We start from the raw sequence: 14,137 nt of genomic DNA on the forward strand, positions 1-14,137 counted from the left end.
AATCGCTTGCTACACTCTAAGCACTTAAAAGAGCCAGTTTGGTATAGTGGCTAAGAGCATGGACTCTAATCTGGGAGAACCAGGTTCGATTCCCCACTACTCCACATGCAACTTCTGGTGTGACCTTGGGTTAGTCACAAGTTCTTTCAGAACTGTTCTCTCAAGGGCAGTTCTCGGGAGAGCCCTCTCAGCCCCACCTACCTCACAGGGTGTCTGTTGTGGGGAGGGGAAGGGAAACAGACTGCAAGCCGCTCTGAGACTCCTTCAAGTAGTGAAGGGTGGGGTCTAAATCCAATCTCTTCTCTTCTTCTTGCCCTGTGTGAGTTTTTAGATGCTTGTGAAGATTACGCCACTCACTGAATCTCTTCCCACACTCTGAGCATTCAAAAGCTTTCACCCTTATGTGGGTTCTTAGATGCTGGGACAGATGGCCGCTCTGACTGAATCTCTTTCCACACTCTGAGCATTCAAAAGGTTTCTCTCCTGTGTGGGTTCTTTGATGCCGCTGAAGATGGCGACTCTGGCTGAATCCCTTTCTACAATCCAAACATTCAAACGGTTTATCACCTTTGTGGATTCTTAGGTGCTCTTGAAGGTCGTAACTCCGACTGTATTTCTTCCCACACTCTGAGCATTCAAAAGGTTTCTCCCCTGTGTGGGTTTTTTGATGCTGCTGCAGATGGCCACTCTGACTGAATCTTTTTCCACACTCTGAACATTCAAAAGGTTTCTCCCCTGTGTGGGTTCTTTGATGCTGATTAAGACTGCTGCTCAACCTGAATCTCTTTCCACACTCTGAGCACTGAAAACGTTTGTCCTCAGTATGGGTTCTTTCATGCCGTTGAAGACTGCCACGCAACCTGAATCTCTTCCCACACTCTGAGCATTCAAAAGGTTGCTCCCCTGTATGGATTCTTAGGTGCTCATGAAGGTCATAACTCTGACTGTATTTGTTCCCACACTGTGAGCATTCAAAAGGTTTCTCCCCTGTGTGGGTTCTTAGATGCTGTTTTAGATGGCTGCTCCGAATGAATCTCTTCCCACACTCTGAGCATTCAAAAGGTTTCTCCCCTGTGTGGGATCTTAGATGCTGTTGCAAATCACCGCTCCGACTGAATTTCTTTCCACACTCTGAGCATTGAAAAGGTTTCTCTCCTGTGTGGGTTCTTCGATGCTGTTGTAGATCACCATTCAGACTGAATCTCCTTCCGCATTCTGAGCATTCAAAAGGTTTCTCCCCTGTGTGGACTCGTAGATGCTTTTGAAGGTTCCCTGAGTTACTGAATCTCTTTCCGCACTCTGAGCATCCCCTGTGTGGGTTCTTTGATGTAGCTGTAGATGGCTGCTCCTACTGAATCTCTTTCCACACTCAGAGCATTCAAAAGGCTTCTCCCCTGTGTGGGTTCTTAGGTGCTCTTGAAGGTCATAACTCTGACTGTATTTGTTCCCACACTGTGAGCATTCAAAAGGTTCCTCCCCTGTATGGATTCTTAGATGCTGTTTTAGATTGCTAGTCCGATTGAATCTCTTCCCACACTCTGAGCACTCAAAAGGTTTCTCCCCTGTGTGGGATCTTAGATGCTGTTGCAAATCATTGCTCCGACTGAATTTTTTTTCGCACTCTGAGCATTGAAAAGGTTTCTCTCCTGTGTGGGTTCTTCGATGCCGCTGAAGATCACAACACTGACTGAATATCTTTCCACAGTCAGAACATTCAAAAGGTTTTTCACCTTTGTGGATTCTTAGGTGCAATTAAAAATTGTAACTCCGGCTGTATTTCTTTCCACACTCTGAACATTCAAAAGGCTTCTCCCCTGTGTGGGTTCTTTGATGCATTTGCAGATCACCACTCAGACTGAATCTCTTTCCACACTCTGAGCATTCAAAAGGTTTCTCCCCTGTGTGGGTTCTTTGATGCATTTGCAGATCACCACTCAGACTGAATCTCTTTCCACACTCTGAGCATTCAAAAGGTTTCTCCCCTGTGTGGGTTCTTTGATGCATTTGCAGATCACCACTCAGACTGAATCTCTTTCCACACTCTGAGCATTCAAAAGGTTTCTCCCCTGTGTGGGTTCTTTGATGCATTTGCAGATCACCACTCAGACTGAATCTCTTTCCACACTCTGAGCATTCAAAAGGTTTCTCCCCTGTGTGGGTTCTTTGATGCATTTGCAGATCACCACTCAGACTGAATCTCTTTCCACACTCTGAGCATTCAAAAGGTTTCTCCCCTGTGTGGGTTCTTTGATGCATTTGCAGATCACCACTCAGACTGAATCTCTTTCCACAGTCAGAGCATTCAAAAGGCTTCTCACCTGTATGAGTTCTTAGATGCTGCTGAAGATTAGAACCACAACTGAATTTCTTGCTACAATCTGAGCATTCGAAAGCTTTCACCCCCGTGTGTATTCCTTGCTGCACAAGGAACTGTGACCCGTATTTAAAGTACCTTTCACAGTGAAAGCATTTACATGCCTCCATTATGATGTTACTTAGGAAATGTAGATTTCCCGGTCTTCCATCAGAGAATATAACTCCACTCTCTGAGCAGATCAATGGCTTCTCTCCTGAATGAATGCTTTGGTGTTTAATAAGGTCTGATTTCTGTGAGAAACTCTCACCACAGTCTGGGCAGCTATGTCTCTCTCCTCCATGTGTTCTTAGATGGCTAATTAGTTCTATTCTACAAAGGAAGGTTTTTCCACATTCCAGGCATTGATGGGTCTTCTTTCCACTATGATTTTCCAAATGGATATTATATTGGGATTGATCGGAGAAGTTCATTCCACATTCCAAGCACTTGTACGTTTCCTCCATCTTGGGAATTACTTCATGGAAATCCCCCCCTTGGCAAGGAATGGGTTGATCCCCCTTCTTGAGTGTATGGCTTCCTTTTTGCCTCATGGGGCTTCCTTGATTCCCGAAGTTTTCTTTCAGGTCTTCCTTCTTGACTTCATCCGGAGATAGGCGATGCATTTCCTCATCCTCCTCGTTCCTCTGATCCTCCCCTGTTGGAATGAAGAGAGAGAGAGCCCATTAGCACCCAGAGAAGGAGGTCTGATTTGCACTTGTAATTCTATCCACATACAAAGCATTTCAGGGGCTTTTTCCTGCTGTAGATTGAAATGTACAATAATATACACATTAAAAGTGGCTTCCCGCCTGACTTTGTGGTCTATTTCTATCTCTGAAGTTTCCTTCTTTCCCCTCTAAACATGTTAGCTATGGGGAAGGGAGAAGCTAGGACCTTAAAAAGTGATCCCCACAATTCAAAAGGTACCCCTCATGGTTTTTGGAAGGGATACCAGTTATTGTAGAGGTGGGGTTAAAGGCATCCAAGGAAAAGGAAAAATTCTCCTGGAAGGATGAAAACATAGTCAAGATCAAAGCCCACCGAAGAAGTTTAAGGAGGACAAATCCATACCAGATCACAGTCAGAGCAGAGGGCCATAATCCCATTCAGGGAGGTGTGTTGTAAAGGCTGGCAACTGAGAAATCAGGATCTGACCTGATGCCATTGGACTCCCCCCTCACAGGGGACCTCCGTTTTGGATCCCTGTACACATGTGCCTAATGAAAAATAGAATCTGGATCAAACGGATGTCAATATGACAGTGAGTCACACTGAGCACGTACGAAGAATATGAAGCAACTCCTCCATTAACCATACGAAAACCATACCTGGTTGGAGTCCACCAAAGGGCCTTTTGTCCAAGGACCTAAGGGGTTCCCTCCCTGATAACCTGGAGTGCTAGATAGCACGATTTCTCCCCCCTAGTCCATCATGCCTGTAATTATTTCAGAAGAACGCAGCGGACCTATCACAGGGTGCTGGTAGGGAATCCCCACCCCTTCGGTATGTGGCCTTAGATAGGGCTAACAAGTTCGTAAGAACGCCCCTGTAAACCGCTCTGAGACCCGTTAGGGGTTATGGGCGGTATATAAGTCCCATGTAAATAATAAAAAAAAATGTGTGTGTGTGGCTTTAAAAGTTTGGTTTGCATGGCTGTGATGATAATCTAGAGTGCTGGAATCAGGCAAGTGATATGATTGGTGAGTGACAGAGGGGGAGGGGTTTGGAATGGATGCTGTGTGGATGATTGGAATGTCTATCGGGAGTGACTGTTAGAGTTTTGACAGTTGATGAAGACAGAAAAAAAGTTCAGTTAAGCTATATATGAGAGAGAAGGAGACTTATCACTGTGAGGGTTGTTAAGTGCGGTGTATGAAAGAAGAGTAAAGCATCCTCATTTGGGATAAGTTAAGCAGTTAGTTTGTTCTGAGGTCTGAAGGAGAGACCTTCTTGTGTGTGATACAAGAGATTAAGTTCTGTGTGTTATGAAAAGTTGAAGTATAAAGAAACAGTAACCGTATAGGGCCTGAAGGAAAAAAGTGTTACTAAGTTACATGCCCAGATCCCTGTCAGTAAGAGAGAAAAGTGTGTGAAATATCAATAAATCTACTTTTATTTAAGATACCAGTACTAAAGAAATTCTTCCCAGGAAACACATAGTTCCTCGTAGTGGCCCATCACTTGTGGCCCCTCATGGATCACTGCCTTGTCGTGGCGAGGGGGCTTGCGCAGTTCAATGAAGCTGTGGGCTATGCCGTGAAGGGCCACCCAAGACGGACAGGCCACAGCAGAGAACTCAGACCAAGCGTGATCCACCTGGAGAAGGAAATGGCAACCCACTCCAGTATTTTTGCCAAGAAAACCCCATGGACAGTATCAAAAGGCTAAAAGATATGACGCCGGAAGATGAGCCCCTCAGGTCGGAAGGTGTCCAATATGCTACTGAGGAAGAGCAGAGGACAAGTACAAGTAACCCCAGAAAGAGTGAAGCGGCTGGGCCAAAGCCGAAAGGACGCTCAGTTGTGGATGTGTCTGATGGTGAAAGGAAAGTCCGATGCTGCAAAGAACAATACTGCATAGGAACCTGGAATGTAAGATCTATGAATCAAGGTAAGCTTGACGTGGTCAAAAATGAGATGGCAAGACTGAACATCGATATCCTAGGAATCAGTGAACTAAAGTGGACAGGAATGGGCGAATTTAACTCAGAAGACCATTATATCTACTACTGTGGCCAGGAATCTCGTAGAAAAAATGGTGTGGCCTTTATAGTCAACAAGAGAGTGCAAAAGGCAGTACTGGGATACAATCTCAAAAATGACAGAATGATTTCTGTCCGATTCCAAGGCAAACCATTCAACATCACAGTAATTCAAGTGTATGCCCCAACCACTGATGCAGAAGAGGCTGAAGTGGACCGGTTCTATGAAGACCTACAACACCTCCTAGAACTAACACCAAAAAATGATGTCCTCATCATCATAGGGGACTGGAATGCTAAAGTAGGAAGTGAAAAGGTAACTGGAATAACAGACAAGTTTGGCCTTGGAAAGCAAAATGAAGCAGGGCAAAGGTTAACAGAGTTTTGTCAAGAGAACACACTGGTCATAGCGAACACCCTTTTCCAACAACCTAAGAGGCGACTCTACACATGGACATCACCAGATGGGCAACACCGAAATCAGATTGACTATATAATTTGCAGTCAAAGATGGAGAAGCTCTATTCAGTCAGTAAAAACAAGACCTGGAGCTGACTGTGGTTCAGATCATGAGCTACTCATTGCAAAATTCAGACTTAAACTGAAGAAAATTGGGAAAACCACGAGGCCATTCAGGTTTGACCTAGATCGCATCCCTGATGAATATACAGTAGAGGTGAAGAATAGATTCAAGGGTCTGGATTTGATAGATAGAGTGCCTGAAGAACTATGGACGGAGGTTCGTGACATTGTACAGGAGGCAGCAATCACCACCATCCCAAAGAAAAAGAAATGTAAGAAAGCAAAGTGGCTTTCTGATGAGGCTTTACAAATAGCAGAGGAAAGAAGGAAAGCGAAAGGCAAAGGCGAAAAGGAAAGATTTACCCAACTGAATGCAGATTTCCAGAGAACAGCAAGGAGAGATAAGGAGGCCTTCCTGAATGAACGGTGCAAAGTAATAGAGGAAAACAATAGAATGGGAAGGACTAGAGATCTCTTCAAGAAAGTTGGAGAAATCAAGGGAGCGTTCCATGCAAAGCTGGCCATGATAAAGGACAAAAACGGTAGGGACCTAACAGAAGCAGAAGAGATTAGGAAAAGATGGCAAGAATACACAGAAGAACTATACAAGAAAGACCTCGATGTCCTTGACAAACACGACGGTATAATCACTGACCTCGAGCCAGACATCCTGGAATGTGAAGTTAAATGGGCCTTAGAAAGCATTACTTACAACAAAGCTAGTGGAGGTGATGGTATTCCAGCTGAGCTATTCAAAGTCTTAAAAGATTATGCTGTTAGTGCTGCACTCAATTTGCCAGCAAATTTGGAAAACGCAACAGTGGCCACAGGATTGGAAAAGGTCAGTATACATTCCAGTCCCAAAGAAAGGCAATGCCAAGGAATATTCAAACTATCGCACAATTGCACTCATATCACACGCTAGTAAGGTCATGCTCAAGATCCTACAAGCTAGGCTTCAACAGTACGTGGATGGAGAACTGCCAGAAGTACAAGCTGGGTTTTGAAGAGTTTAGAGGAACTAGAGATCAAATTGCCAACATTCGCTGGATTATGGAGAAAGCAAGAGAGTACCAGAAAAACATCTACTTCTGCTTCATTGACTAAGCTAAAGCCTTTGACTGTGGTTTTTTTTAAAAAAACAACATTTTTTATTTGGATATAACATCAAGTCAACCAATATTATATTTTGACCTTCAACTTCAATTTAACAATAAACAACTTATATTTTGTACCCTCGTTACATCCTCCCTCCCCTTCCCTTCCCCATATAAGGCTTCCAACCTCCTGCACAACTTAGTTTCTAACATTAAAATCTCTATTTTATATCCCATATACTTCACTAGGTAACATTTATGTCTACTTTCTCGTTTAACTAGTCCTTCATTATATTTTCAATAATGGTTCTACTTTTAATAGTTATCAAAACTAAATAACAAGTCTTTTAAATCTCCAGTTTTTTCCAAATAATCTTTTAAATCTTTCCAATCTCTGTAAAAATCTTCAGCTTCTCGATTGTTCAATTTTCTCGTCATTTTATCCATCTCACCTGCAAATAACAATTTTTTAATCCATTCATCGATTCTCGGTATCTCTTGCTGCTTCCAACCTTGTGCATAGACCAGTCTAGCTGCAATCACCATGTACCATATCAGAGTTCTTTTCTCTGCATTAACCTCTTCCATTTTCAATCCCAGAAGTAACAATTCCGTTTTTTTTTAAATGTATATTTCAAAATCTTTTCCATTTCCAAGTGGACTTGAGTCCAAAAAGCTCTAGCTTTTTCACATGCCCACCACATATGGTAAAAGGAACCCTCCTTTTTCTTACATTTCCAACACTTATTTGACATGTTCTTATTCATATTTGCAATTTTCTTTGGCGTCATGTACCACCTATACATCATTTTATAACAATTGTCTTTATAGTTAGTACATGTAGAAATTTTCAATGCATTTTTCCATAAATACTCCCATGAGTCTATAGTTACTTCTGTATTCATGTTTATCGCCCACTTTATCATTTGTTCTTTGACAGTCTCTTCTTCAGTATACCATTTTAACAGTACCTTATACATCTTAGAAATACATTGTTTTTCTCCTTCAAACCATGCAGTCTCTATTTCATTATTTTTTCTCTAAAACCAAAAGTATTTTTATCTTTTTTAAACAACTCTTTCACTTGTATATATTCAAACCACCCATATTTAAATGGCATTTCTTCCTCTCTTTTCAAAACAAATGCTTTCCCTTCTTTTTTTATCAAGTCTTTATATTGCACCCAATCTTTCCATTGATATCCCAAATGCGGCTTAATTACCTCTGCTGGCACCACCCATAGCGGCCTTTCTTCTGAAAAAAAAGCTTATATTTACCCCAAGCATCAACAAGAACTTTCCTAATGGTATGTTGTTTAAAAAATCCATCAACTTTCATTTTTTCATACCATAAATAAGCATGCCACCCATATCTACAATCAAACCCCTCCAATGCCAGCAACTTTTTATTTTCCAATGTAACCCATTGCCGCAACCAAACTAAACAAGCCGCATCATGGTATAGTCTTAAATTGGGTAATTGCAGTCCACCTCTTTCTTTGACATCGCAAAGAATCTTCATTTTAATTCTTGGTTTTTTTCCCCTTCCATACAAACTTTTGATATTTCTCTCTGCCATCCATCCAAGATTTTTTTGTCTCTTACTATTGGAATTGTTTGGAACAAAAACATCAATCGTGGTAAAAGATTCATTTTTATCACAGAAATTCTTCCCATCAGTAACAAGTTAAGCTTATTCCATTTTTCAAGATCTTGTTTTATTTTTGACCAAAGCTTCTCATAATTATTTTTGTAAAGCTCTACATTTTTCATAGTCAGAACTACTCCCAAATATCTGGCTTTAGATACGACCTCACATTTCACCACTTGCTGTAGTTCTAGTTTTTCTTTGACTGTCATGTTTTTACACATTATCTTGGATCTGTCCTTATTCAGATAAAAGCCAGCTAGTTCTCCAAAGTCCGTTAATTTCTTCATCAGCAATGGCATGTTCTGTGTTGGCTCTTCAATCAGAAACACCACGTCATCTGCGAATGCTCTATATTTATATGAAAAACCTTTATTCTTTAAGCCCATTATTTCTTTATCTTTTTTAATCTGTTTCAAAAATGTTTCCAAAACCCATATAAATAATAACGGAGATAGAGGGCACCCTTGTCTCGTACCCTTTTGTACTTTAAAATATTCTGTTGTTTCTGCATTTATTACCAACGCCGCTCTTTGTTCACTGTATACTGCTTTTATCATATGTATAAACTTTTCTCCAACACAAGCCTTTGACTGTGTGGATCACAACAAACTATGGCAGGTCCTTAAAGAGATGGGAGTACCAGACCACCTCACATGTCTCTTGAGAAACCTGTATAAGGGTCAAGAAGCGACAGTTAGAACCGGATATGGAACAACTGATTGGTTTAGCATAGGAAAAGGAGTATGACAAGGATGTATATTGTCACCTTGCTTATTTAATAGATATGCACGAGCAGGAATTAAGATTGCTGGGGAAAAGATCAACAACCTCAGATATGCAGACGATACCCCTCTAATGGCAGAAAGTGAAGAGGACCTAAAGAGCCTCTTGCTCAGGGTACAAGAGGAGAGCGCAAAGTGGGCTTGAAGCTCAACATAAAAAAAACTAAGATCATGGCATCCGGCCCCATCACTCCTTGGCAAATAGAAGGGGAAGTCGTGGAAGTAGTGACAGACTTCACGTTCCTGGGATCCCAGATCACCGCAGACTGTGACAGCAGCCATGAAATTAAAAGATGCCTGCTCCTTGGGAGGAAAGCGATGGCAAACCTAAATAGCATGGTGAAAAGTAGAGACATCACCCTGCCAACAAAAGTCCACATGGTCAAAGCAATGGTATTTGCAGTAGTTATGTACGGCTGCGAGAGTTGGACTATAAGGAAGGCAGAGTGCCGAAGAATAGATTCTTTTGAACTATGGTGCTGGAGAAGACTCTTGAGAGTCCCTTGGACTGCAAGAAGATCAAATCAGTCAATCCTAAAAGAAATCAACCCTGACTGTTCCCTGGAAGGCCAGATAATGAAACTGAAGCTCAAATACTTTGGCCACCAAATGAGAAGGGAGCACTCAGTGATCTGGTCTATGGGGTCGCGAAGAGTCGGACTCGACTGTGCGACTGAACAACAACAACAACTCCGTCATGTAAACCCAGCCATCTACTTGCCTACCTAAACGCTCAGTCTCCCTAAAGGAACATTACTCCTGGAGACTTTTACTTGTAATGCAAAGGAAGAAAAACTCCCCTTCTCAACATAGAAAGAAAAGCCCTTTTCAATCGAGCTCATCTCCAGAGAGATGGACTTTTCATCACTCCCACATTCCAGTGCCAACACCTTCTCTGCTACTTCATCTTAGCAGGAAGTGTAAAAAGTTATCCCTCCGTCCATCCAATCTGTAGCAGGTTTTGAATCCCAGCCTGTTCCCCCATCTGTATGCTTGGCTTCTCTAATTTTCCATCCTATTCCGCTGTGCTTCTTCAGAGCTGCCCGGCTGTCTTCAGGAAGCCGGCTTGTATGTCTTTGATTCTTCCTTTTTATTTTCTCCCTTAGTAGCAAGAAATTTGTGAGGGAAAAGGTTTTAACTGTGTTTGCACTTCACATGTTCATTTATTTCCTTTCTGTAGCGCCTGTATGTTTTTTTTCCTGAGCTAACCTGATTTGCTTTCAGTTAATACGTTTAATGTTTTTGTTTAAGAAGAAGAGATTGAATGTATACCCCGCCCTTCACGTGGAGTCTCAGAGTGGCTTACAAACTCCTTTCCCTTCCAGACACCCTGTGACGTAGGTGGGGCTGAGTGAGAGAACTGTCCCTGAGAGAACAGCTCTGACAGAACTACGGCTTGCCCAAGGTCATCCAGCAACTGCAAGTGGAGGAGTGGGGAATCAAACCCGGTTCTCCCAGATTAGAGTCCGCACACCTCACCACTACACCAAACTGGCTTATACCCTTCAGAGAACCAGTATGGTGTGGTGGTTAGGAGTGCAGACTCTAATCTGGGAGAACCAGGTTTAATTCTCCACTCCTCTACATGCAGCGGCTGGGTGACCTTGGGTCAGTCACAGTTCTCTCAAGAGCTCTCTCAGCCCTACCTACCTCACAGGGTGTCTTGTGGGGAGAGGAAGGGAAGGAGATTGTACACCCCTTTGAATGAAGGATATAAATCCAAACCTTCTCCTTCTTCATTTCTTTTGAGTGTTGGTGTGCATCTCGACCCTGAAATACACAGGTTTACGATCTCGAGAAGTAATACCCCACAGTACACGTGTTTTCTCTTTGCTGGAAGAGGGACGCTTTTGCTAGCTACCTGGTGGACGTGCGTGAGTGAGCTGGGTCACAGACCCATTTCTGAGGGCCTCTGAGCCCCTCCTTGGCTCACCCTCTCTGGCGTGGGCGATGGCCCCCACACTGGCCTCAGTTGCCCCGGGGCCAGCCAGGTGGCTTTGGTCACTCTCCCTGACAATGCTGAATGTCTTTTCACTGCCAGCCCAACTCCCCAAGAGGGGACAAGTCGTGGGGCAGGCCTGAAAATGATATATTTGTGTTTAATATTTTGATTCATGCCTCATCCCAAAGGCAGCAATTGGCACCTGTGAAAGATCCTTACCCAGAGAGGCCACGCTCCCACAGTTCTCCAGCATGACTTCCCTGTAGAGCGCTCTTTGTCCCGGATTCAGCAGCGCCGTCTCTACCTCTCTGACATACACGGGCACCTCCTCAAAGGAAAAGGAAGGCTGGAAGAAAAAGCAGATTCCATCCTCAGAGATCATGCCAGGCAGAGAAGGCACACTGGGAAGGGGGCAGTCTGGGAGGGCGACGGCTGCAGAGGCTGGTGTGGGCTAAGGGAGCCGCATTCAGAGCCCCTTTCCCTCGGACACCTTAGCAGCAACTGCGGGAACAAAAGCCCCTCTGTGAAAGGTGGGGGGACACTCCGGCTGCCCCCGCTCATCTCCTCTACCAGGACTGGAGGTGCGGCAGCCGCTTCCCCACCTCTGCCAAGACGACGGCTGAACACCACCTGTCCTCTGCCTGAGAGGGAGACAGAGAAGGAAGGAAGATGGTTAGGCCTAGACTCCCTCGTTCGTTTCCTTGCTTGAATCCTGCTTCACTGCCCTGACCCGGGTAGCCCAGGCAAGCCCGATCTCGTCAGATTTTAGAAGTTAAGCAGGGCTGATCCAGGCAAGGACTTGGATGGGAGACCTCCAAGGAATACCAGAGCCGGGACGCAGAGACAGGCAATGCAAAGCCACCTCTCTGAACGTCCAGGCCCCAGTAGGGGTCACCAGAAGTCAGCCATGACTTTCAGGAATGCACGCACACACACACGCGCACACAAAATAATTACAAAAAAGATTTCCTACTTTGTTCACCCTTCTCCCCAGGGCTGTGAAATCTTGCCATAGGGCACATTCAACAAAATCTGTAAGGATGTTTAGTAAGTTGTGGGAGAGGTGGGAGAGAAGCACCGGGAACCCGTGAGCCTTGGGGGCTTAGAAACACTGCTGACCAGTGTTCCCTCTAAGCTGAGTTAGTGTGAGCTAGCTCACAGTTTTTTAGCCTCCAGCTCACAGATTTTTGTCTTAGCTCAGGAAGGGAGGGCTCGAGAGCAAACTGATTTACGCAGGAGCCAAATCGCTCCCTCACGACTTTAATGCCAGTAGCTCGCAAAGTAGGATTCTTGCTCACAAGACTCTGCAGCTTAGAGAGCCTTGCTGCTGACCCACGGAGATTTCCGTGAGAATGTCAGCTGGAGCCCAGGACAAAATGACTGGTAAGAAACATCGCAGATGCCTCCTCAGTAGGCTGGACGCTTTTGGCAACAGAGAGCCAGTTTGGTGTAGTGGTTAAGTGCGCGGACTCTAATCTGGGAGAACCGGGTTTGATTCCCCACTCCTCCACTTGCACCTGCTGATGTGACCTTGGGTCAGTCACAAGCTCTGGCACAGCTGTTCCTGAAAGAGCAATTTGTATCAGAGCTCTCTCAGCCCCACCCACCTCTGTTGTGGGGAGGGGAAGGAGTTTGTAAGCTGTTCTCAGACTCCAAGTGAAGGGCGGGGTATAAATCCAATCTCTTCTTCTTCTTCTTCTCTGTGCAAGAACTTGGCCGAGGGGAAGGGGCAGAGGAGCCGGAAGCCCCTTCCAGGTCAGGGGAGAGGGGCTGCCTGGATGAACAGGGGGAATGCAATGGACGACCAGGAAAATGGCAGATGGGACCGACGTTCCCTCTAAGCTGTGGAGTCTTGTGAGCAAAAATTCTACTTTGTGAGCGACTGGCACTAAAGTGGTGAGCGAGCTATTTGGCCACTGCATAGATTAGTTTGCCCTGGAGCCATCCCTTCCTGAGCCAAGACAAGAATGTGTGAGCCAGAGGCTAAAAAACTGTGAGCTAGCTCACACTAAACTTAGCTTAGAGGGAACACTGGATGGGATGGGAAGCACGGCCCCAAATGCTTTGCAGGCAGAGCAGCCAATGGCCTTCTAGGAGTCATCCTACATGATCACGCCCGGGAGCCCTTTCTGGACCTACGGACAACCACCACGGCTGAGAGTTTATTTTCAGTTATTTTAATTTACAGAATCCACATTCCCGCCTTTCTGCCCCCCCCCCCCAAGGGCCACCAAGGCGGCTAACAAATTAAAACATTTATGTATGCATTACGTCTTTATGTTGTTCAAGTCCGCCTCTCTCACTGGGACGCAAGGGAAGTTCACACAGAGTGGCTGAATGTGGTCAACAGGACGGGACATTCAAGAAACTATCCAGCAGAATTTGGTTTGTCGAACCAACTAGAAATCTGAAAAACAGCACCGAGGGAAAGCATAAACATTAACGTGAATACGATGCAACGTTACATCGTAGGATACAACTTACAGCAGGACAAAAACTACATAACAGGATCCTAGTTCCAAGAAGCTATACATATTAGGATCCTGATCTGGATTGCCCAGGCTGGCCTGATTGGCACCTGTGAAAGATCCTTACCCAGAGAGGCAACGCTCCCACAGTTCTCCAGCATGACTTCCCTGTAGAGAGCTCTTTGTCTTGGATTCAGCAGCGCCGCCTCTGCCTTTCCGAAATACACAGGCAACTCCTCAAAGGAAAAGGGAGGCTAGAAGAAAAAGCAAATTACCTTCTATAGAATCATAGAGTTGGAAGGGACCTCTGGGGTCATCTAGTCCAACCCCCTGCACAAGGTAGGAAATTCACAAATACCTCCCCCTCCAACACCCCCAGTGACCCCTGTTCCATGCCCAAAAGATGACCCCAAAGTGGCAATCAGCAATTTCCCTGGGCATGTAAAAAAGGGCCACAAGAACTAAGCACTGAGGCAACCCTTCCTGCCCTCCCTCTCATGATCTGCCTAAGTTCACAGAATCCACATTGCTGTCAGATGGCTGTCTAGCCTGTGTTTGAAAACCTCCAAAGAAGGAGAGCCCACCACCTCCCGAGGAAGCCTGTTCCACTGAGGAACCG

General features: G+C 44.7%; 1 pseudogene; it reads right to left on the minus strand.

Annotated features, from left to right (window-relative positions):
- Window positions 1–697: 697 nt before the first annotated feature.
- Window positions 698–7,222, minus strand: LOC107122832 (annotated as a pseudogene).
- Window positions 7,223–14,137: the final 6,915 nt, after the last annotated feature.

The sequence above is a fragment of the Gekko japonicus genome, unplaced genomic scaffold (assembly GCF_001447785.1).
Source record: "Gekko japonicus isolate JY-2015 unplaced genomic scaffold, Gekko_japonicus_V1.1 scaffold3769, whole genome shotgun sequence".
NCBI lineage: Eukaryota > Metazoa > Chordata > Lepidosauria > Squamata > Gekkonidae > Gekko > Gekko japonicus.